At 43.5% G+C, this 22,568-nt stretch overlaps 1 protein-coding gene across 1 annotated transcript in view; it reads left to right on the top strand.

The window, feature by feature from the left end:
* Cenpp (centromere protein P) overlaps window positions 1-22,568 on the top strand; it is a 181,763-nt gene that overhangs the window by 156,846 nt on the left and 2,349 nt on the right. The gene's annotated exons all lie outside the window — the stretch shown is intronic.

Genomic DNA, 22,568 nt, shown 5'->3' with positions numbered 1-22,568 from the left:
GAGGCCCTTAAGACAATGGAGGCCAGTGCCACCAGAGCTAGAGGATAAGATCCTGTTATTGAAGACATAAGGCATTTTGATTGCAAGACCAAAACAAGCTGACAAGGAACTAGAAGCATCCTTCCTGAAACTATTTTTCACAGTGCCAGAAAGTGCTGTGCAGACCTGGAGGAGAAAAAGCATTCATTTGTCTTACCCATCTGTGACCCCCCAGGCAATATGTGCCTTCTAGTGGAATAATGCCATGACCATTACAGGCATAACCAACCACTTTATGATTAGATCTGAGGCCTACTCCTTAGAAGGAGTTCATACCTGATACTGTAAACTTGGCCAACTCCCATGGCTGCAGAGATCAGAGGAAACCAGCTACTATTGTTAAATGGTCATGGTGTCAGACTACCTTCTAATTATTAATGTTTATACCTATAGATTGGTGCTGCTTTAAGCTTTAGTCAGAGAATCTTCTGTTTGTAGTGGGTAACAGTTAATGCAGTCACTGTTCTGAGAATAAGGAACTATTTAATTATGCACCCTTCAACACATCACTTAATTTCCAAAGCTCAGGGAACATTGTGGAAGATGAATGCAAAAATCAAAAAGTTTTCCCAAATCACACAAAGTAAAATTTAGTATTGCTGAGAAATATATAAATAACTAAAACACTATTCACAACAGTACTGAGATAGTATTAAAATTGTAGTACTTTAGGATCCTTTGCTCTCCTATACCTGCATTTCTCTGCCAAAGTAGTGTTTTAGCATCACTACTCACAGAGCAACATCTACCTTGTTCAAAGCAAGTAAGTGGAGCTAGGGCTTGTCATCAAAACCTGAACAATGCAAAGTTCCTACAATAGTTAATATGGTCTGGTAAAGTATAAGGGCAATGACTACCTCTAGCAGTGTGATTATGTTAGGATTTAGCCCTACAGGAAGTTCATCCTTAGGATGCCCAGTGACCTTGTTTCAATACCCAGCACCTCAAAACAAAACCCAACCAGTGTCTACAGTTGTCAGAAAGTGACAATGTTGAGCAGTATTCAACCCAGAATGTTCTCCTTCAAAAATTCCATTCTTGTACTATTTAATGTCCTTACTCTGCTGTGTCTGACTGCTGAATATCCTTTGCTTCCTCCTCACCATCATCCTCCTCCTGATTCTCCTGCTGTTGTTGTTGTGGATGATGATGACGGTTATGATCTAACAATGACAACAATTGTGGGAATGGAGATTCAAATACAAGAGGGAAACAGCAGAATCATATATGACAGGCTTTGGAGATAACATTGAAACTTAAGTGCTGTACCAAAACATTACATGGGAAGAAGGTAACTGGGTCTGCATTTGTAAATGGCCACCGTGATTGTGCTGTGCTTTATAAGACAAGTGGAAGGAGCCAATCTAGAAGCAAAGCACCACCAAGAAACTTGTGGCAATCAGGCAGTGGTGGTGCACTCGCACTCAGGAGACAGACAGAGGCAGCTGAATCTCTTGAGTTCAAGGCCAGCCTGGTCTACAGAGCGAGCTTTAGGGCAGCCAGGACTATAGAGAGACCCTGTCTCAAAACACCAAAAAAAAAAAATAATAATAATAATAATAACTTTTTTGTTATCCAAGAAAGATTTCTTGAGGAGTTGAGTATATAAAATTAATAAGAGGAATCAGGAATGTGAAGTTTAGTTCTTGGGCATACTCCAACTGCATTGCAAGATAGTTATTTCCTGAGGCAACCTCAGGCTACCACAGTCAGTTCTGCAGATCATGTGATAACTAGTAATAAAGCCACAGAGTTGAATGAAATCATAGACTACTGTGTATAATAAAGCTGAGAGGCAAAGGTTATTAAGAATTAGGGGAACAAAGGATTTTAAAACTTTCCAAATTAAGCACTTTCATGCAGTGTTGACAGGAATGTAAAATGATAGACTTTATTTAGGTCACCACCAGACCACTAAATGCTAAACCATTCTGCTTCTAGAGAGCCACCCTCACAGTTATGCACAGAAATACATCATCCTCTTATGTAGATGTTTGTTGTAGTGTATAAAGTACTGAAAACTAAGTACATGTAACCCAGGCGATGGCTGGAATTGTTACCTTCTAGATTATGTTAGAAGAACCACAGAGTAAGAAGTACCAGGAATCAGTCTTCCCACTTAGATAACAGCTAGACTGACAGAATCTGTCTGATGCAACTGTTGTGGAATTTTGGGGACTACTAAGGGCTTGCAGTGTCCCTGAGGAAGGCTAGGGTAGTGAATTGTGGTTAATTTGGTCAATTTCAGCTCTCAGCACAGTAGCTGCTAACCAGCTCTGGACCTAGCTCCATCTCTGATATCTGTAGCTTGTCCCTGGGGTAAACCAGTGTTCTCCTGTGTATTTCAGGAGGCTGCTATCTGATCATAGCGGTTCAGAGGCAGGAACCATCATCTACCTTGGGTTTCTATTGCTGCAGTGAAACACCATGACCAAAAGGCAAGTTGGGAAGGAAAGATGTATTCAGCTTACACTTCCCCCCTGTAGTTGATTATCGAAGGAAGTCAGGACAGGAACCCAAACAGGGCAGGAACCTGGAGGCAGGAGCTGATGCAGACAGTGAAGCAGTGCTGTTAACTGGCTTGCTCCCCCATGATGGCTCAGCTTGCTTTCTTATGTAAGAGTCACCCGCAGTGGGCTGGAGCCTTCCTCCTCAATCACTAAATTAAGAAAGTCAACCTAAAACTCTCCAGCGCATTGCCCCGCCCTTTCTTTTCCTGCTGAAGCCATACTCATATGCTCCTTTTTCTTGTTGTTCTTCATGTGAGAGGTAAATTAAAGACTGGGCCATTAACAAGTTACTGCAGACTCTAGGGAGATGGTTCAGTGGGTGCTGTGCTTACTACACAAGAATGAGGATGTAAGTTCAAATTCCAGTGTAAAAGAGCAGTGTGCACCTGTAACCCCAGCATTGAGGAATGGGAGGAGACTGGTGGACTGCTAGAGTTTGTTGGCCAGCCAGTCTAGCTGAAATAGTGAGTTCTGGGTTCAGTGAAAACCTAGTCTCAAAAGACAAAGATAGGGAATGAAAGAGACATCTGGAGTTGACCTCTGACCTACACAAGCATACACAGCTGCAAGCTCACCTGTACACACATGTGGACACATACCATACACAGCATATATGTATTTATCCACAAATGATTTTTTCAAATAAAGCTAACTGCAGTGATAAGCAGGGGTAAGAAAATAAATGAAAGAGATAAATATGATCCCTGTGCACTTATGCATGGGAGGAATGTTATGATGAAATCCTTTACATTCTGTATAGTCATTGTATGATAATTTTTAAGTAACCCAATAAATAGATAAGGGAAAGTAGAAATTGACAGCCCAGGTTCCAAGAAAGGCGCTAATTCTGAGTAGAACTGAGAAGACATTAAGTTTGCAATTCAGACTGATCTTTGGCACAAATGAGAAAATAAATTAGAAAAATAAAGCATTTTTAAAATTTAATTAACCCTAGAGATAGGGAGAGATGCTGATTTCCATTATTAGCACAGTATTAAGTTCTACAAGTCCACAGTATTAAGGGACTTGTAGGATACTCTAAAGCAGGCCAGCATGCAGCATAGAAATCACAGGAGAAAAGAAAAAGCAGCAGATGAGTATTTGAAGACATAATAGCTAAAACCTCCCCATAATTTATGCACATGAATATGAACATGCCTTGGACTACATAGCCAGTTCCATGTGAAAGACATTACAGAAATGTCATATTTCTTGGAAAGAAAAAAGACTTTGGACAACTATGAAGAATGCTCAAATAATTAAAGTAAGATGTGAGAGAGGTCAGGTTCTTAGGAACAAAGCATAGAAAGTAGGTGAGACCCAGCATGGCTACATAGTAAGACCCACTCCCCCATCTCAAAAACACAACTGTGAAACTCTAGAACTCGGCCACAGTCAAACAAGTAACTTGGACACTAATTGTCCATCCATAGTCTTTGTAGAAAGCTTAACTCTTCCTTTCCCATTCCACACCCATTGTTGCTAAGAGAATTGGCTGCAATTCTCTTTGTTGAAAAATAGCAGAAACTATATTCCAGTAAGCCCAAGGAGTACATAAGAGGGCATAGTAGAGGAACACTGAAGAAATGTGCTTCTCTTATAGGTCTTGGAGAACTGCAGAAATTCCTGTCGGTCTGGGACTAGGAATGGGAAGCTTTCACGTCGACATTGTCTGCAGATTCTCTATCCCACTTTCTTTCTAGGGTCTAGTGTTGTCTTATCCCTACACTCTTTGTAACATTGCTGCATTCTCTTTCACAAATGCTGTCTTCTGCAGAACAGCTTTTGCTGTATTGGCAGACACATGACCCAGAGGAGCCATCTATATCTTCAAGTCTGTATATCCTCAACCCAGTGTCCCAGATGGGTGGTTAAGGAAAAGTTTATACTTTCTCCAAAAGACTCTGATTGAGCCAGGCCTCCATCCCTGGTCCTGTGCACTCTGATCTTTGGAGTCAAGTTCAAGTACAGGTCATGTAGATAATGCTGAGCAGTGGTGATATGGGGTTTTATGAAGTTAACTATAAATCCAGCAAAAGACTATCTAGGTAAACTGTCACCTTTATGACGAAAGGAAAAGTTCTTATTGAATAGAACATTCTTGAGTAAACTTCCTGAGGAGATCATCTTTATACTGTTGGGGTGTGTTTCACTGTTTAACCTAGAACCAGCTTTACTCCTATTAACCTGTCGGTGTGAGGACTTGATTTTTCTCTCTTTACCTGGTACATTTATTTACATCAGTGTCTTAGTTAGGGTTCTATTACTGTGAAAAGATACAATGACCAAGGCAACTCTCAGAAAGGCAAACACTTTCTTTTATTGGATATTTTCCTTATTTACATTTCAAATGTTAACCCCTTTCTCTGTTTCCCCTCTGGAAACCCCTCCATACCATTTCCCTACCCCCTGCCTCCATGAGGGTGTTCCCCCTACCAACCCACCCACTCGCTCCCATCTCCCTTCCCTTGCATTCCCCTGGGGCATCAAGCCTTCACAAGGATCAAGGGCCTCTCCTCCTACTGATGTCCAACAAGGCCATCCTCTGATACATATTCGGCTGGAACCATAGGTCTGTCCATGTGTACTCTTTCTTTGGTTGGTGTTGTAGTCCCTGGGAGCTCTGGTTGGTTGATATTGTTGTTCTTATGGGGTTGCAAATTCCTTCAGCTCCTTCAGTCCTTTCTCTAATTCCTCCATTGGAGACTTTATTCTCAGTCCAATGGTTGGCTGCGAGCATCCACCTCTGGCAGAGCCTCTCAGGAGACAGCTATATTAGGCTTCTGTCAGCATGCACTTCTTGGCATCGGCAATACTGTTTGGGTTTGGTGACTGCATGTGGACTAGATCACCAGGTGTGTCAGTCTCTGGATGACCTTTCCTTCAGTCTCTACTCCAAACTTTGTCTCTGTGTCTCCTCCTGTGAGTATTTTGTTCCCTCTTCTAAGAAGGACTGAAGCATCCACACTTTGGTCTTCCTTCTTCTTGAACTTCATGTAGTCTGTGAATTGTATCTTGGGTATTCTGAGCTTTGGGCTAATATCCACTTATCAGTGAGTGCAAACCATGTGTGTTCTTTTGTGATTGGGTTTCCTCACTCAGGATATTTTCTAGTTCCAGACATTTGCCTAAGAATTTCATGAAGCCATTTTTTTAATAGCTGAGTAGTACTCAAGGCAAACATTTAATTGGGGCTGGCTTACAGCTTTAGAGGTTCAGTCCACATCATCAAGCCAGGAAGCATGGCAGCATGCAGGCAGGCACGGAGCTGAAGAATGAATGAGAGTTTTCGCAGCAGAAACTGACTCTTCTGCACTGGGCCAAGCATCAAAGCCCATGCTCACAGTGGTGCACTTCCTCCAACAAGGCAACACCTCCTAACAGTGCCACTTTCCATGTTGCTAAGCATATTCAAACCACCACAGCCAGTATCTGGAACTGATTACAAGAACCTTCCACAGTTTTTAGCTCTATATCATGAGAATTTTTCTTTAATTATATGCAAGTGTTTTGTTTTTTATTTTGTTGACCCAGGGCGTCAGTATAGCTGTAGCTGCCCTGGAACTCAGACATCTGCCTGCCTCTCCTTCCCAAGGGCTGAAATAGAATTTGTGTGCACCAGTACAGCTATATACAAGCTTATAAGAGCAGAGTTTGATTTTATTCTTGGCAGTCTTTTTTTTTTTTCTGAAATTATAGAGGTGCTTTTTCTTTGGAGGGTAGTTTAAAAGCATTGGCTATAGCATATTTACTGTTTGCACTAGTTAATTAGTTATAGCATATTTACTCTGTTTGCACTGGTTAATAGTTGTGTTTGCATTTAAAGTGACTAATTTCAAGCAGGCTTTAGTGAAACAAACAATATTTTCACTATGAAATCACCAGCATATGAGCTGCAGGAACTGTGCCATCATCTTTTTATGGCGGTATGCCATTTGGTGTGTATAATTCAGAACAGAAGTGAATTTTAAATGTTTACATGCTGAAAATAGCTCCCTTACTCCAGGAGGGGAGCATGAGCAATGGCCGAGCACTTGGCTGTGACCAAGAGCTGTCTTGCACCTGGTGCCTTCTTAGTTTGTCATCTTGACCCCCTCATAAGCCCTGTGATGGTTTCATGCTGGGTCAGATGTGAATCAGGGACTGATCACATCACTGTAGCTGCTTCTACTTCAAACTGTCTCAGGGCCTAGGCCTGCTCCACCACAACCAGTATCAGCCCCACCTACTTCATGAGGTGCCATTCAGATGCTTATGATGTGTTGATGCCATTTTGTCTGAACAGGACCCTGGAAATGTGTGCACTTGTGCCTGTAGGCACATACAGAGACCAGGAACGCAGCCCTCCTCTATCACTTTTTGCCATATTCCTTTGAAATAAAATCTTTCCCAAGTCTAGAGATCATAGTTTTGGTTTTGCTGTCAGCCAGGCAGCCCCAGTGAGCTCCATGTCTTCCTCACATGGCAGTGGAGTTAGAGGCAGGCACTAGAGACCATGTCCAGCTTGTTATGTGGAGACTGGGGCCACACCCTAGTTCTACAAGCTTGTGGGCCTGGGCTGCTTGAGCCAGCCACCTCTCCAGCCTCTACTCATGCTCTTTACCAATTTAACTAAACTCCCTTCGGCTTGATTTCCTTTAGCCTTTTCATCTATAAGTCAGTTACAGTCATGAAGTTCACAAATTCAACAAAAATTTCATAGGAAAAAATGGCACTACTAGAAAGGAACACATGAAAGAATTTTTTGTTACTTGAAAAAATAAGCCTCTATTAAGTGAAAATTATGGAGAATCTGGATAAAGTTACAAATAAAGTTGTCAAAGTGATTATAATAAGCAGAAAAGTTTTAGGAAAGTGGTATTTTGTTTCTTCATAATTAGAGAAGCATTGATATCTGCATATTTTAAAAGGTAATTCAAATTTTAAAAATTAAGACAGAAATTAGTCACACAACATTTTAAGGATAGTTAAATAAGAAAACTGCAAGATAAACTTGAGAAAACCCTAATCACAACAACCACCAAAGGAAGCCTCTGACATCTTTCTACTGCTGTGGGCAGTCTTTGCTGGACATCTGATGTACATGAAGCAACAACATTGATTTCTTCGTCTAGCTTCTTTTACTTGGAGTTGTGTCTGGGGTTTGTCCATATCGTAGTGGGTATGGGCACTTGGTTTCTTTTCATTGACCAGTAGAATTCTGGCTTTACCTGTCTAAGCACTCACCAGTTTAGTGAACTTGGGTTATAAACTATTGCAGTGTCACAGAAAATGGCAGAGTAGGCCACCCCCAGATCACTTTCTCTCCTGAAATCACCATAAACTGCCAAATTCGACAGGTTAAACCCTGCTGAGACCTGGGATCAAATCTGAGACTTGCAGCAGCTGAGGAACACTGAGTGAAGAGAGAGCTATGACTTCAGAGGAAGTCATGGAAGTCCCTCCTGCCTGCATGCCTTCTTCCCCATGCTCTTGATGCAGCCCATGCTCTTGATGCAGCTTGCTGGAGTTAGGAGACAGATGTGAACATCTTTCCAATGCTATGTTTTATATTCTGACCTGCTTTGATGGGTCCCCAAAGGAGTAGTGCAGAACCTGATCTGCCCCCTAACTCCCCTTAGCTGTAGCAGCTTTCTGAGTCTCACTATACAGCTCTAGATGTCCTGGAATTCAACGTGGAGAACAGTCCTCCTATCTCAGCCTCCCAAGAAGAATTACAGGCATGTGCCACCATGTCTGGGTGGCTACACTAGCTTTTAATTGTGGGGTCTTAATAAGTTTTAAATAGTATATTTATCTGACAAACACAAACCACCGGTATCACCATCATCACCCCTCCCCCACCTTCACATTCCCCACAAGTGAGCGACACTTTAAGAATGTGCAGGCCTCAGGAGGCCTTGCTGTGCTTGAGTCCTTCATTGCTATGAGCTGTAACTAGGTAAGTGATTTCTCATGTCCATCTGTTACCATGCACGCTATGAGAACATCATTATCTCATCCTGTAGGGCACAAAAGACCCAAGTCCGTTTGCAGATGCCCCTGGGAGAACTTCGGGTACTGACTGGACATTCTAAGGAGGTGCTGAGTAAGATGGTGTCTGCCGAGGTTCCCAGAGGTTCTGACTCTGCTGACATAACTGTAACGCTTGTTCTAAACACTTTTTCTTTTGTCTTCAGACTCCAACTTTAGTTTCTCCTCTGTGTATTTTCCTGTATGGTGAAAAGCAGTAAAATATATCTACTTAGTCTTCAGAACCTGTAAATAAGGAATCTTATCCTGGTATACATATGTAATCAAGAATTGTGTTAAAGGTGCTTGATTTTTAAAACATAGGTTTCCAGTTTATTTGCCACTGAAGTATAACTTTATTTAAAAAAAATTGAAATCTGTCTTTTGGTTATTCGGTCTTTAAGGGGAAAAAATCCCAGCAGCTTGACTGTCTTGGCACACACGCTCTGTTTCCATTCTGCTGCTGGCCAGGGCTGCATAAACAGTGGTTGTTATGCAAGCCTCCAGGCCTCCAGGGCCCTTATCCCGCCCAGCCCTCGGATACTGCGGCTGTTTCCAAACACAGCTAAGTGCTGCACAGTCCCTTCAGTTCCCCAGTCAGCTTCAACCTCTGGAAATTACTGTTACTGCAAGTTTATTTAACCCTACATGCTAACTGAATTATTTTTTAATATAATATTTCCTTTTAATTGACCTATGTTGAATTGATAATAGAGAAAGGTTTTAAAAGACAAATAGAAGCTAAAAAATATTTAAAACAAATGTTTACAACTAAAATCTTTATGTGACAAAGGTATCTAAGCTGTAGCCCTTCCCCATTTATGTCAAAATGCAATGCAACGCCAGTTGAACCACAGCATGTGACCATAACTCGAGATAAAGAAATATGGAACACTTAATGTTATGTGTAAATGAGCCAAAAGGTGGGCTCCATATTTTCAGGTAACTTCTTTTTATATATTTAAATACCAAAAGAGTGGGAAGGACCCCGAACACGTCATTCAGAGCACAATTTATATAAAACTTACTGACCAACGTGCCCAGCTCTGATGCCCACAGCTCGGATGAGACGGGGTGGCTGCTCCTGCAGCAGCGTCCCAGACCCTCAGTACAGTCTGTCCTTAGAAACGTCTTTGCTCATTGTCTGCTTTTCTCATCAAATTTTATGCCCCATGAGGTCACACATGCTGTCTTTTGTCTTTTTACCTTTGGTAAAATAAGACAAAGAAAAGGACATACATCATAAATACACAGTTTAATAATTTTTCACAAAAGGAGTTTGTGGTATAACCACCACCCAAACCAGGAAACGGAGCAGTCTCCAGAAACCCTTTCCTCTTTCCAGCCCTTGCTACTAGGCAAGCACTCTGCTGGTTGGTGGAGAGCCCAGCCTAATGTAGGCCTGATGGGTAGAACAGGCAGAGGGAGGGATGTGTGTATGACCACAAATCTTTTGTCGTATCACTGTATGGAATTCACAAAGGATCTACCACCCTGTTCTTAGGTCCTGCCCAGTCGCAGCTGTAATAAATAGTATTGCGGTGAGTGTGTGAGGACGGGTACAGTTTTGGTTTGGAATTAATGAATCATGGGGTATATATCTGTTAGCTTGAGTATATGTTGTCTGATAGTTTCCCAAAGTGTAGACACACACACACACACACACACACACACACACACACACACACACACACACACACACACACACACAGACACTCTGTTACATCATTTTGAATTAATTTGTCCAGATTTTTTTCAGTATTTTACTTGTACTTTAGGAAAACAACTCCATTTTAGAACAGGCAAAGATTTTTTTCTCTTTACATCCTCATCATTTCCTCTAATTCAAGAGTTATTTCATTGCAATATGAATGGTAATGATGTTTTATAGAGAAATGGAAAGTAGAGATGCAAGAGTAAACTGGACCCTTTTCTCAGTCGTTTCAAACATGTCCTCATGGACTCCTAGTAGTAAAAACGAAGAGATCTGAACATGGTAAGGACTTGTTAAAATGTTGACGCTGGTTTTAACAACAGTCATCTATACTAATGTAAATACTACAGTAAGGTTTTATACACAAGCCATGCACAGTCTTCATAATTCTTCTGTTATGTAAAACTTCTGGGGAAATATATAAGAAAACAGTAACGAAAGGCCTTGGAAGGAACTCAGGAGGTCCCTGGAGCTTCTGTGGCAGTCTCCCATTTTGTCTCCTGCACTCAATTTGGCAACTAAGCTGGATCAGAGCCCACCTCAAACTGCTGTTTCCATCCTGGCTCTGGGACACTAAGACATCAGCATATATATATGAGCCATGGTTTTCTTAATTTAAAAATAGGCATAATTTTACATCTCCACCTTATAACTGTTCCATGATGTTAGACAAAAGCTCTTTGAGCACTCAAACTGCTGTACACAAGGTAAAGCCCTTCTCCCTGTCACCTGTTCTATGACCACAGCTGCCCTCCTATCTGGCCCTTCTCTCAGGAGTCCTGTTTTCTTTTGTCTTAATCATCAGCTCTCGGGGTAATACAAAATTTATTAAAGGCAGAGGCAAGTAGAAGGGAAGGCACCAGTAAACTCTCGGGGACTAGGAAGCAGGGGAGATGGCATCTCCTTGAGGCCAGGGAAAGCACCGTCAGATGAAAAATGGAAGCAGGACAGGTAGAAGTTGAAAGTCACTGTAAGAAGCAGAAATGGTCTTCCTGCCCCCATCTTCTCAGCATGATGGTCTGCCTTTGTGGGGAAGATCAAAAAGACAAGAGGCTTCTAGTCTCTAAATCCAGGATGCCTTCTCTTTCATAACTTTCCTCTGCATAGATAATGGGGTTTTTTAATAAAAAGTAAAGGATAAAGAATACCTTTACTAGATCTAGGCCCTTTTTAATTTTTATTATGTGGGAGAATATTTTGGCTCTATTTATGTATATGTGCCTGGTGCCTGCAGAGGTCAGAAAGGGTGTTGAATCCCCTAGAACAATAGGTACAGATCACCGTGAGCCACCATGTAGATGCTGGAAATCAAACCTGTGCGCTCTGCAAGAGCAACAAGGGCTTTAAACCACCCAGCTCTCTCTCCAGCCCTGAGGCTTTAAACCACCCAGCGCTCTCTCCAGCCCTGAGGCTTTATTTATTTGTTTGTTTGTTTATGTTTATATGTATGAGTGTTTGCATGTGTCTTAATTAGGGTCTCCATTGCTGTGAAGAGGCACTATGACCAAGGCAACTCCTATAAAGGACGACATTTAATTGGGGCTGGCTTACAGGTTCTGAGGATCAGTCCATTATGTCATGGCAGGAAGCATGACAGTGTCCAAGCGGACATGTAACTGGAGGAGCTGAGAGTTCAACATCTTGTTCCAAAAGCAAACAGGAGAAGACTTGCTTCAAGGCAGCTAGAAGGAGGGCCCCAATGCCCACCCTCAAAGTGACACACTTCCTCCAACAAGTCCCCACTTCCTAATAGGGCCACTCACTGTACCAAGCATATTCAAACCACCACATTCCACTCCCTAGCCCCCACATGCTTGTTCAAAGACATGACATGAGTCTGTGAGGGCCATACCTAGCCATAGCATAAGGCAAAATACATTTAGTCCAACTTCAAAAGTCCCATGGTCTATAACAGTCTCAACAATGTTAAAAGCTCAAAGTATCTTCTGATACTCATCCAGTCACTTAACATACAGCCTGTGATGTTGGAGGTATGTGATCTGCTTTTTGATTTTGATTTTATAGGAGATTATAGTTATCATTCTAAGACATAGTAAGGAAATACTAGGCCAAAAACCAGCTTGGCAAACCTTAAACTCTGAATCTTCATGTCTGATGTCCATCTCCTTTCAGCTTTGTTGACTGTAGCACAATTTTTTTCTTCTTCTTCTTCTGTTTTTCGGAGCTGGGGACCGAACCCAGGGCCTTGCGCTTGCTAGGCAAGCGCTCTACCACTGAGCTAAATCCCCAACCCCAGCACAATTCTTTCTCTTGTGTTGGTTCCACTCCCTGCTAGCAGTTTTCCTCTGGAGAGATCCCAGGCTCTGGCGTCTCTTCACATCTTCCAGTGTCTGGGATCCACACATGGTCTTCTGGGCTTCTCAAAAAGGCTTGGGTCACTTATCCAGCTCTGTGCTCTATAGCGCTCTAGATTCTGGTTGACACCACTGCTGCTGCTATTCTTAGTGATCATCCCATGATACTGGCATCTCCAATTCTGTGGAGTCTTTTTCTACAACTAGGTTCCACCAATAGCTTCTCACAGGCTCCCTTCATGGTGCCAAGCCTTAATTTCTTTGCATGATCCCTTAAGTCCTGGGCCATCAACTACAGCTGAGGCTGCACCTTCACCAATGGCCTTCTCTGGCCTCTCACAGTGCCCAGCCTCAGCTGCTCCTCGTGACCCCTTCCTGCCTTCAAAACCAGTATGACCTGTGTGATTCTTACACATTCCCAAGTGCAGCTGCAGCAATGAGGCGCAACCTTGGCTGTCTCTGTGCTCTCAGAAAGCACTTCCCAGGAGATTTCACCTCAGCGATGCTGGTCTCTTCTTAATCGCTGCTAATCTCTTAGCTCCAGCTGACAGCATCCATTGTCCCAGTTATCCCTTCTGTTCTGGACTCTGAAGCCAGAGCCACATGGCGGAAGCTGTTAAGTTCTGCTGTTTGCTAGAGCTGGACCGCCCCCTTGTTCTATTACATCATCACCAGCTTTCTGCTTTCCAGCCCCCCAGCCTAAGCTTGGCTGTTCTGGAACTTGTTCTGTTGAGAGATCTCGAACTCAGAGATCTGCATGCCTGTCTCCTAAGTGCCAGGATTAATGGTGTGGTCCACCACACTTAAGCTTTCTCTACTAAGACTGTGTTCTGTACCAGGCTGGCCTTGAGCCCAGAGATCTGCTTGCTTCTATCTTCTGAAATTAAAGCTGTGCACCACCTTGCCTGAGCTTTTCATGGCCACTAAGCCTGCATCTTTTCATTTCTAGATTGGTTCCAGGTTAAAAGTTCAAGTGAAGACAATAACCAAGTAACAATAATGCCTATTATGATATAACTAGCTTTTTCTTGTCCAATGACAAACACATAAACAATAATCTTAGCTGGGTGGGCTCTTGCCACAAAGCCACCACTCCCTTAATCCTTGAACACAGGATTCGGCTCCATTTCCCTTCCTGGTGCCCCTTTATTACTTGAACCACACATTTTTATATCTTTCCTTTCTAAGCTTGCTATGCTTGTTCAAAATGCTCTTCATGAGACTTAACCAAAAAACAAAGTTTCTGTTGGGCTTTTTTTTTTTTTTTTTGAGACTTCCTTTGTCAATGCAATTAATATAAATCTGTTTACCTTAGCCTCAGGTAGACTCTACAGACGAGGGCAAAAAGCAGCCACATTCATCACCAAAATATCACAAGAACAGTCTCTAAGCCACATATTGAAGCTCTTGAGCCAGGCCCCCCACCATTCAAATTACCTTCTACACACAGTGTCTTCCACATCCCTACTAGGATGGCCCCACTTAAAGCATTCCACTGGCTTTCCAAATCCAAAGTCTCAATCCACAATGCTCCAAACAAAACTATGTTCAGGCCTATCACAGCAATGCCTCACTCCTGATACCAACTTCTGTCTTAGTTGGGGGTTTCCATTGCTGTAAAGAGACATGACCAAGGCAGTTCCTATAAAGGACAACATTTAATTGTGGCTGGCTTACAGGTTCTGAGGTTCAGTCCAGTATCACTATGGTAAGAAACATGGCAGCACCCAGGTAGCCATGGAATTGAAAGAGCAGAAAGTTCTACCTCTTGTTCCAAAAGCAAAACAACAATAAGACTGGCTTCCAGGCAGCTGGGGGAGGGTCTCAAAGCCCACCCCCAAAGTGGCACACTTCCTCCAACAAGCCCATGCCACTCCCTGGACCAAGCATATTCAAACCACCACAGTGTACATCTATCTCTGTCTATGCCCCTACCACACATGTGCCTGGTATCCCCAGAAGCCAGAAGAGGGCGTTGGATTCTCTGGAACTGGGATGACCATGTGGGTGCTGGAAACCAAATCCAGGTCATTTGCAAGTACAGCAAGTGCTCTTAACAGCAAGTTATCTCTGCAGGCCCTAAGTCCAGGCCTGCAAGGTTGGTGTCATAGTAATATTACATATCAGTGGGTGGCACTAGATGAAGAGTATAGAGCAGAGCTTTATGAAGGCCATTACAGTTCCCAATAGAAATGTTCTTGCTTTTTTTTTTTTTTTTTTCTTTTTTTTCGAGCTGGGGACTGAACCCAGGGCCTTGTGCTTGCTAGGCAAGTGCTCTACCACTGAGCTAAATCCCCAACCCCATGTTCTTGCTTCGTATGGTCTCCTCCAACATCAGAGTCCATCACAAGCACAGCAGGGAATTGTGTTACAAATGACGGTAAAAAGATTTAGCTTAACCCAGTGCACAGTGGTGGCTCACACCTTTGATCCCAGCACTTAGAAGCAGAGGCAGGCAGATCTGTGAGTTTGAGGCCAGCCTGGTCTACAGAGCAAGTTCTAGAACAACCAGGGGTACACAGAAAAACCCTGTCTCAAAAATTAATTAAATAAAGCAGGCTCAGAAAAGAAGCTAAAAGCAAACAAAAACCTTCCCCATCAGAATGAGTTTTTTAAGGAGAGTTTTGTGATCAACTTGAATCCATAATCAGTCCTTTGGGTAGGAAAGCAATTACTGAAACAGATAGCTTGATGTAGCCTTGAAGGCAGAGAAGGCCTTCCTTCCAGAGCCCTGACAGGAACTACATTAGGAAAGAGGAGCTGAAACGGAGAGAGAGGCCCTTCAGTTTTCTTTAGAACAAAGGCAGTTTTCTGGTTTTATAGGTTTCACGTAGGAAATTGTACGAGATATACTCTTACCAGATAGGACCAGAGGTTTGTCTTGCAATTACAAAGGAAAGAGACTAGATGTGCTTTTCCACAAGATCTGTGTGATACCCGCCTTTTAGGCTCCACCACCAAAACAGACTCTGAACCTCAGTGAATGGGTGTAGCTGTGCCAATGAGGTGTCACTATGTACCCCCATGGCCAACTTCCATGTTATTTTCATATGTCTTCAAGGACTTTGACTGTTTTCAGAAGTCCTTGGCCCAGAAGCCATACAAAACCAGGAGGGCATAGGATGCGGCCTGCAGTCTATATCTTTCTGTTTGCATAGGATTGGCCTTTACTCTGATTCCTTTGCCTTAGTGTCACATGAGCTGGTTATCCATGCTGGCTTTCTTGTTTCTTTTTTTCTTTTTTTTTTGGTTCTTTTTTTCAGAGCTGGGGACCGAACCCAGGGCCTTGCGCTTCCTAGGTAAGCGCTCTACCACTGAGCTAAATCCCCAGCCCCGGCTTTCTTGTTTCTTACTAAAAGTCCCTAAGTCTTCAGTTTAAAAATGTTGTTGCCTCTGGGCTGGAGAGTTGGGCCAGCAGTTAAGAGCACCGACTGCTCTTCCAAAAAGGTCCTGAGTTCAATTCCTGACAACTACATGGTGCCTCACAGCCATCTGTAATGCGGTCAAATGCCCTCTTCTGGTGTGTCTGAAGAGAGTGACAGTGTACTCATATACATAAAATAAATAAAAATGTTGTTGCAACATAATTCAAATATGGTAGGTCTCTTACAAATTTAAGCCCCCTGCCCTCAGTTCTTCTGAAATCTGTATATACAATGCTCATGACCATTGGTGCTGCAAACATTGTGATTTTCCTGGGTTCATGGCCCATATGAGCTTAGAATAGTGAATGTTCCAGTTGTTTGCTTCTCTGAGCAACATTTAGCATATGTCCGTGAGCTCCCTCTGGATAAGCAGTATTTATCATGACCTCCTTGGCTGATCCCAGTTATTTGTAGGGATGATTCCAGCAGTAGTCCTGAGCAGCTCTCTCTCTCAACGCCTGACTTCCTCTACTGATGACGTGGGACCTCTGTTAAGAGTCAGATGAGTGAGGTGCTAGCATTTCCTGAGCCAGTATAGAACTGTACCCATTGTTCTTACAACCCAGAAGACTTAGAGCAGACCTCATGGGTAGGCCAGTGTTTTGTGTCTCAGGACCAAAGTCCAGGAAAGTCAGTATAATATGGTTTGCAGGATGTGCCCTGGCAACACAGCTACTACATTCAGCTCTATTTGTGTTGTTCAAGGAGTGTTTACTTGAAAAAACAGAGAGACAGTAACTTAAAAGTCCACAGATAGTCAATCCTTCCATTCTCTATATAGTTAAAGGGCTTACAAGCTGTCACTGGCTGTCACTGGCTGTCCATTCTGACATTCTGGGGCAGAGGTCAGCATTTGAGTTGGATGGTATGTTGTGCTTTCCTTCTAGTGGTTCTGCTACTCTGAAATTTTCCAAAATGGGCTTCTGATGCTGGAGGGGGTGTTTCTGTCAGTTCAGAAGATTGTGATGATATGATTTCTTCTCCAAATTGCTCTAGAATGGCTAACCCGTCACTGAAACAGTCATGAGAGTGTGAGCCTGATTCACTTGTCTCACTGACTAAAAGGATCATGGTACCTGCCAACCTTGCCTTAGGCCTGAGTCAGAGGAGCCCCTGGCAGATAGATGCTACACTGAGTCCACTCTTTTAGTGTTTTTTAGTTAAAGTTCACACTTTTAACTCTTTAATTGCCTCTCCAGGAGAGCCTTTATGACCTCAGAGCAGAAGCACTGTGGTGTGTGGGAAATGGTCAACAGAGGAGAGTCCATGATTCATCAGCATGGAGAGTTATCCTGAGGTGTGCATCAAAGATAACACGTTTGTTTGTGGCATCTGTGTGCACAGATAGGTGGAGAGGTGGCTGTTGGTGCCTGTCCCTGTGTGCCTTCTCTTATTCTTTCCACTCAGAGTATAAACTAAGTAACAATATCATAAAAACTCTATCTTGGTTACTAATCTTATTGGCTCCTTGGAGATGGTTTCTTTCCACAACAGGGCGAGGGTGTGCAACATGAGCCACAATTTTCAGCTCGTTTCTCCCTCTCCTGTGTTTCCCTCCCCACACCCCACCTTGACAGAAACCTGCAAGAACTAAGGAGCAGGTTGTGACAGGTGGGAACAATGAGATTCATGGTGAGACAGTGATCCTAGCAAGCTACATGTCACAGAGAAAGCAAGGGACGGATGCTGCTACAGTTAGGAGGGCAGGTAGAGAGGTAGCCCTGATGCAGAGAGCACATCAGAAACAAAGCTGCTTCTGTCAGTGCTCACGGTGGTTGCCGACGTCTATGGGTGTGGTGTTGGAACCAGAATGAGCCGGAGGCGCCAACTCCTGCACCTAATCCATCAAGATGTGATACAGGGCTCGTATTGGCGTCTAAAGGGACAAAGGAGAGGAGACAGTATGAGCAGCTGAGTCATTGGAAGAGGACACATTCTGGCTTGGGCAGTTCAGTTTTGCTCACATAGAAGTGTTCTTGTGAGGGAAGGCACTGTGTATACAGGGTGAGGAGTATAATGGCAGTAGCTCCATGTCCACATTTAGCTTCTGGCAATTCAAAACTATTTCAAAGTAAACAACAGCGCAGACTCACGGTTTAAAAGTGATTGCCCAGCTAACACAACTGAGCGGGGGACCAAGGCGCATTATCCCTGGCAGAGGCAGTGCTGGCACAGCAGTCACTGGGGTCTGAGGATCAGTCCGTTATCAGTCATCTTGGCTTTGGTTTGATTTTGCATTTGCTTAATGGCCAGTTGTAACTGTAATTCTTGCAAATCTTATTTTAATAATGGTTCTTAAATGTTTTAACTTCCCTTGTAGCCCACCACCCACCAAAGGTACTGGAAAAGAAAGGATACAGGGGAAGTAGACCTGTTTAAAAAGGTTCTCTGGAGCAATTCCCATCTGTGTTGTCTGGAAATCAGCAGTGCAGTTCACAGGCAGTGGCAGCTCGATCCACTCACAAACACCTCACAGACGCACCAGCAGTCCAGTTCAGTAGAGTCAGGATAGCAATAGCAGAGACACGACCTAGCAGAGACAGCCAGGCCTCGGCCTCTGCTCCAGTCAGCAGGAGGGACCAACAGGAACACCAGAAGTTCTCAGCTGTGCCCCTCTCAGGGAAGCAGAGATCAATAAAGACTGGAAACCCACAATCATTGCACAGCTCTGCACCAGCAAGCCACGCCCTGTCTCTATCACTCCGTGGAGTCCTATTTATACCCTCCAAACATCACGTGTCCTCCATGTGCATTGCCTCGGCACGGGTTTTGCCTCAGCACATGCATCCAATCAGCCTGAGTCCTTAGAAGTGCCAAGAAGTGCAGCACACACAAGAAGGTTTTTTGGGGCACTTCTGTCTATGGAGTCCCAACAAATGTAGCTCAGCTACACCATGTAAGGTGGACCAGTACATGATGCCATTAGCAAAGAATCCTCCATCACGTGTCCTTTCACGTTATTGCTTTAGCAAAGCATTCTCTGTGTGTCTGCTTCAGTGAAACGTTCCTTCAAGAGTCTGCCCCACCAAAACACCATCCAACTGACTTTCCAAAGAACCCTCAAGTTTCTACTTTAGCTAGGGATGTTCCTTTACTTGACATTCTTATTTGTCTTTATCCTTTGTTAGTCATTTAAATGCGAATTGTCTTGTTTTGAGACAGGGCCATTCCAGGCTGGCACTGAACCTTTAATCTGCCTGCCTCAGCCTCCATGGAATAGAAAGGCTGAGCTTATAGGTGTACATCAATTCATCAGCTGTTGATCTGTTAGCTATACATGTTCTTTACATATTCTACATCACTCAGTGTAAGGCTTCCCAGCGTCTTTGGCCTTTAAGAGTTTTCAATGATGAAGAAACCAGTTTACCAAAGAGACGATTTATTCCTCTCCTACAGTCGCTGCTTTTCACTTTGTATCTGATAAATCTTTGACTAATGTAGGATTCAGAGGTTTTCTACTGTGGCATTTTAGGCCCAGAGTTTCACTCTTTATGTCATACTTCTGGACCACTTGTTAGTTTAACCTTTTGTGTGGTGTGAGACAAGGACTGAGATTCCGTTTGGGAGAGGAGGGACGAGACAGGGTTTCTCTGTGTAGCCCTGGCTGTCCTGGAACTTGCTCTGTAGACCAAGCTGGCCCAGAATCAGAGCTCTGCCTTCCTAGTGCAGGATTAAAGGTATGTGCTACTATAGCCCCAGGGTTCCTTATATGAAGATGCCCGGTTGTCCTGGCATTGGTCCCTGAAAAGTCAGGAAGTGTTTTGACCATATGGCCCCCACATGGCAGCTAACCGCCATCTGCATGTGCAGCCCTAGTTCCAGGGTCTGGGGCCCTCTCCTGACCTACAGTCATCAGACACACATGGGTACACAGACATACATTATAAATCTTAAAGCTGTGCATATGTGGTAGTGCATACTTGTAATCCCAGCACTGAGGAACAAGTAAGAGGGTCTCTGGAGCTTGCTGGCAAGCATAGCTAGCTAACTAAATGGGAATCACCAAGTCCCAGTTACTACTCACTGTGTAGTGCTCTGTGCTCTTAGACAGGACTCAAGTTTGGTTCCTAGCACTCATATCACCTGGCTTACCACTACCTGTAACTTCAGCTCCAGGGGTCCAACATCATTGCCTTCATAGGTACCCACATATGTACATATGAGTACACACACTTTGAACTAATAATAAACTCCTTTAGTTTCAGCGCCTGTGGTGCAGAGGCAGGCCAGTCTCTGAGTTCAAGGCCATCTTGCTCTACAAACTGCTTAGTTCCAGGCCAAACAGAGCTAGTGTGAAACCCTGTCTCTAAATGATGGTGGAGCCAGTCATGGTGGTAGAGAGCCTTAATCCCAGCTCTCTGAGTTCAAGGCCAGCATAGGACAGCCAGGGCTACACAAAACCTGTCTTGAAAACAAAAACAAGATAAAAACAATCCATGTATCTATTAGTTAGTTAACAGATACACTGTGATCTATATAATAGTAACTGATCATATAAGATAATATGGATGGGCCTTGAAAACATACTAAATAAAAGCATGTTCATTACAGAATTCTATTTGTCTAAAATTCCATTAACAGGAAATCTGTAACAGAAAATATGTTAATGGTTGCCAGTTCTGTGTTGGGGACATTTAAAGGCCAGAAAGTTTCTTTTTTTTTTTTTTTTGGAGCTGGGGATCGAACCCAGGGCCTTGCGCTTGCTAGGCAAGCGCTCTACCACTGACCTAAATCCCCAACCCCGAGAGTTTCTTTACAGAGTAATGAAAACATTGGGGAATTAGAAAGTGGTATAATTGTACCTCCTTGGAAATAGAAAATTGTATGTTCTAGTCGTTTTATTATGCTGTGTTTCTGCACTTTGAATTATGACATTTTTAAAAAACATTCAATTGTTCAGGCATAATCTTTTGAAGTCAAGATAAACTAATGTCTGTGGACATCCAGACTGCCCCCATGGGATTCCCCTGTTCATTGGATACTACGGGAACTTGGTGGAGGGGAGGTGATGTTGTGGTATTAAGCTACTATGGCTGAAGCATAGTAGAAGGCAGCCTGCCCATTAAAATATAGCCCCTCTGTACTCCACCAGCCAATGCCATAATACTGAGTGTCAAATGTAAACCGGGCTGGACATTAAATGAGCAGTATACGCGCGCGCACACACCCATTTGTCTATCATAAACACCAGGGCTTAGGTTTTTTTGTTTTTTTTTCCTCATGCAAATTCTACCATATGTCACACAGCTGAGTAAACACATGGCTGCAGCATTCCTCAGTGGCACTAAGGTTCCTGGAGAGCCTGGGGCCCTAGAGTGGAGGCACAAGAGCCAACTAGTCAGTATGTATGAGGCCTCTCTAACAGCCACCTCCATAACAAACGTCCCTGGTGACATCTGCACATACAGGCTTCTATTGTCCTCTATACACCAGAGCCCCTGGTGACATGCAGAACGCACCTGTGCATGAGACAGAACATGTCCGAGAATGTCTTTCCAGGGCCTGGCCGGTTGTTTCTCCTCTCTGGGCCTTGGCTTCACTGATGGAAGAATGTGACCTAAGCTCCCATATCGGGTGGATAGTTTCTGATGAGCCTTTTGTTGTCTTAGTGGTTTTCATGGAACACACTCTAAGTCAGGGACCATAACTAACTCCTTCCTGCCTGCTTAGTCCTTCCTTATCGAAGTCCAATATAGTGATAGCTGTCTCTAGCTTCAAGAACAGTGCATATTTTAGCCTGATTATTTTTCAGAACTCTTCTGTCTTCCCCTCAGTCTTCTATGCCCTTGTCATTAAGAATAGCACTCGTATTAATAAATATAAGGTTGCTGTTCTTGGGGGTCCACTCAGGCTGTCAGCTTTTAATTCCTTCCTAATTCTCCAGTGTTGTGGAGTTGAGGTGACCAGGCAAAGGATGAAGCTGGGAATGCAGCAACCTTAACTTACATGCAGGAGAACTCATGCAGTCCTAGCTTAGCTTTACAGAAGCATGGGTTTGAGTGCCTGCTCTCTGCCAATGTCAGCATTTCTGTCTTTGTTATTAAAAACCAAGGATACTTTTTAGTGAAAGCATCTAATTTGAGCCTTCCTTTTGCTCATTTGATAGTATGGCCCAGGCAGTGGAAATCAGCTCCCTCCTGCTTGGAGGCCAAGCCTCAGGCCCGCCTTGGAGCCAGCCCAAGCCCCAGCACTCCCTTGAGCCCCATGTGCTGCCGCCAAGCAGAGTCTGGAAGCTGAACTGCCACGTTCACACGCACTCCTTTACGTTCCTCCAACAGTTGTTATTAATTTAGAAGAGCCTGAGGTTTTAACATTAACCAGCACTTTCCACTGAAATCACTTAGGTATACATTTTCCTTCTAAAAACTTGCTTTGCTGAAATTAGTAATTATCTGTAAAGTACACCAGCCCAGCCCAGCCCTGGAGCCTGGTGTGTTCTTTGTTGGTGGCTGCATGCAGACACTGGCCGCCTTGGCTTCCCATGCTAAGGGGGAGTGTTCTCTGAAGGGTTGGGGGACGTTTGTTCCCATGGAGCTTTATTTGATGGGCCCAG

The sequence above is a fragment of the Rattus rattus genome, chromosome 14 (assembly GCF_011064425.1).
Source record: "Rattus rattus isolate New Zealand chromosome 14, Rrattus_CSIRO_v1, whole genome shotgun sequence".
NCBI lineage: Eukaryota > Metazoa > Chordata > Mammalia > Rodentia > Muridae > Rattus > Rattus rattus.
The sequence above is the reverse complement of the archived record's forward strand: the minus strand, read 5'-3'. Positions and strand labels throughout refer to the sequence as shown.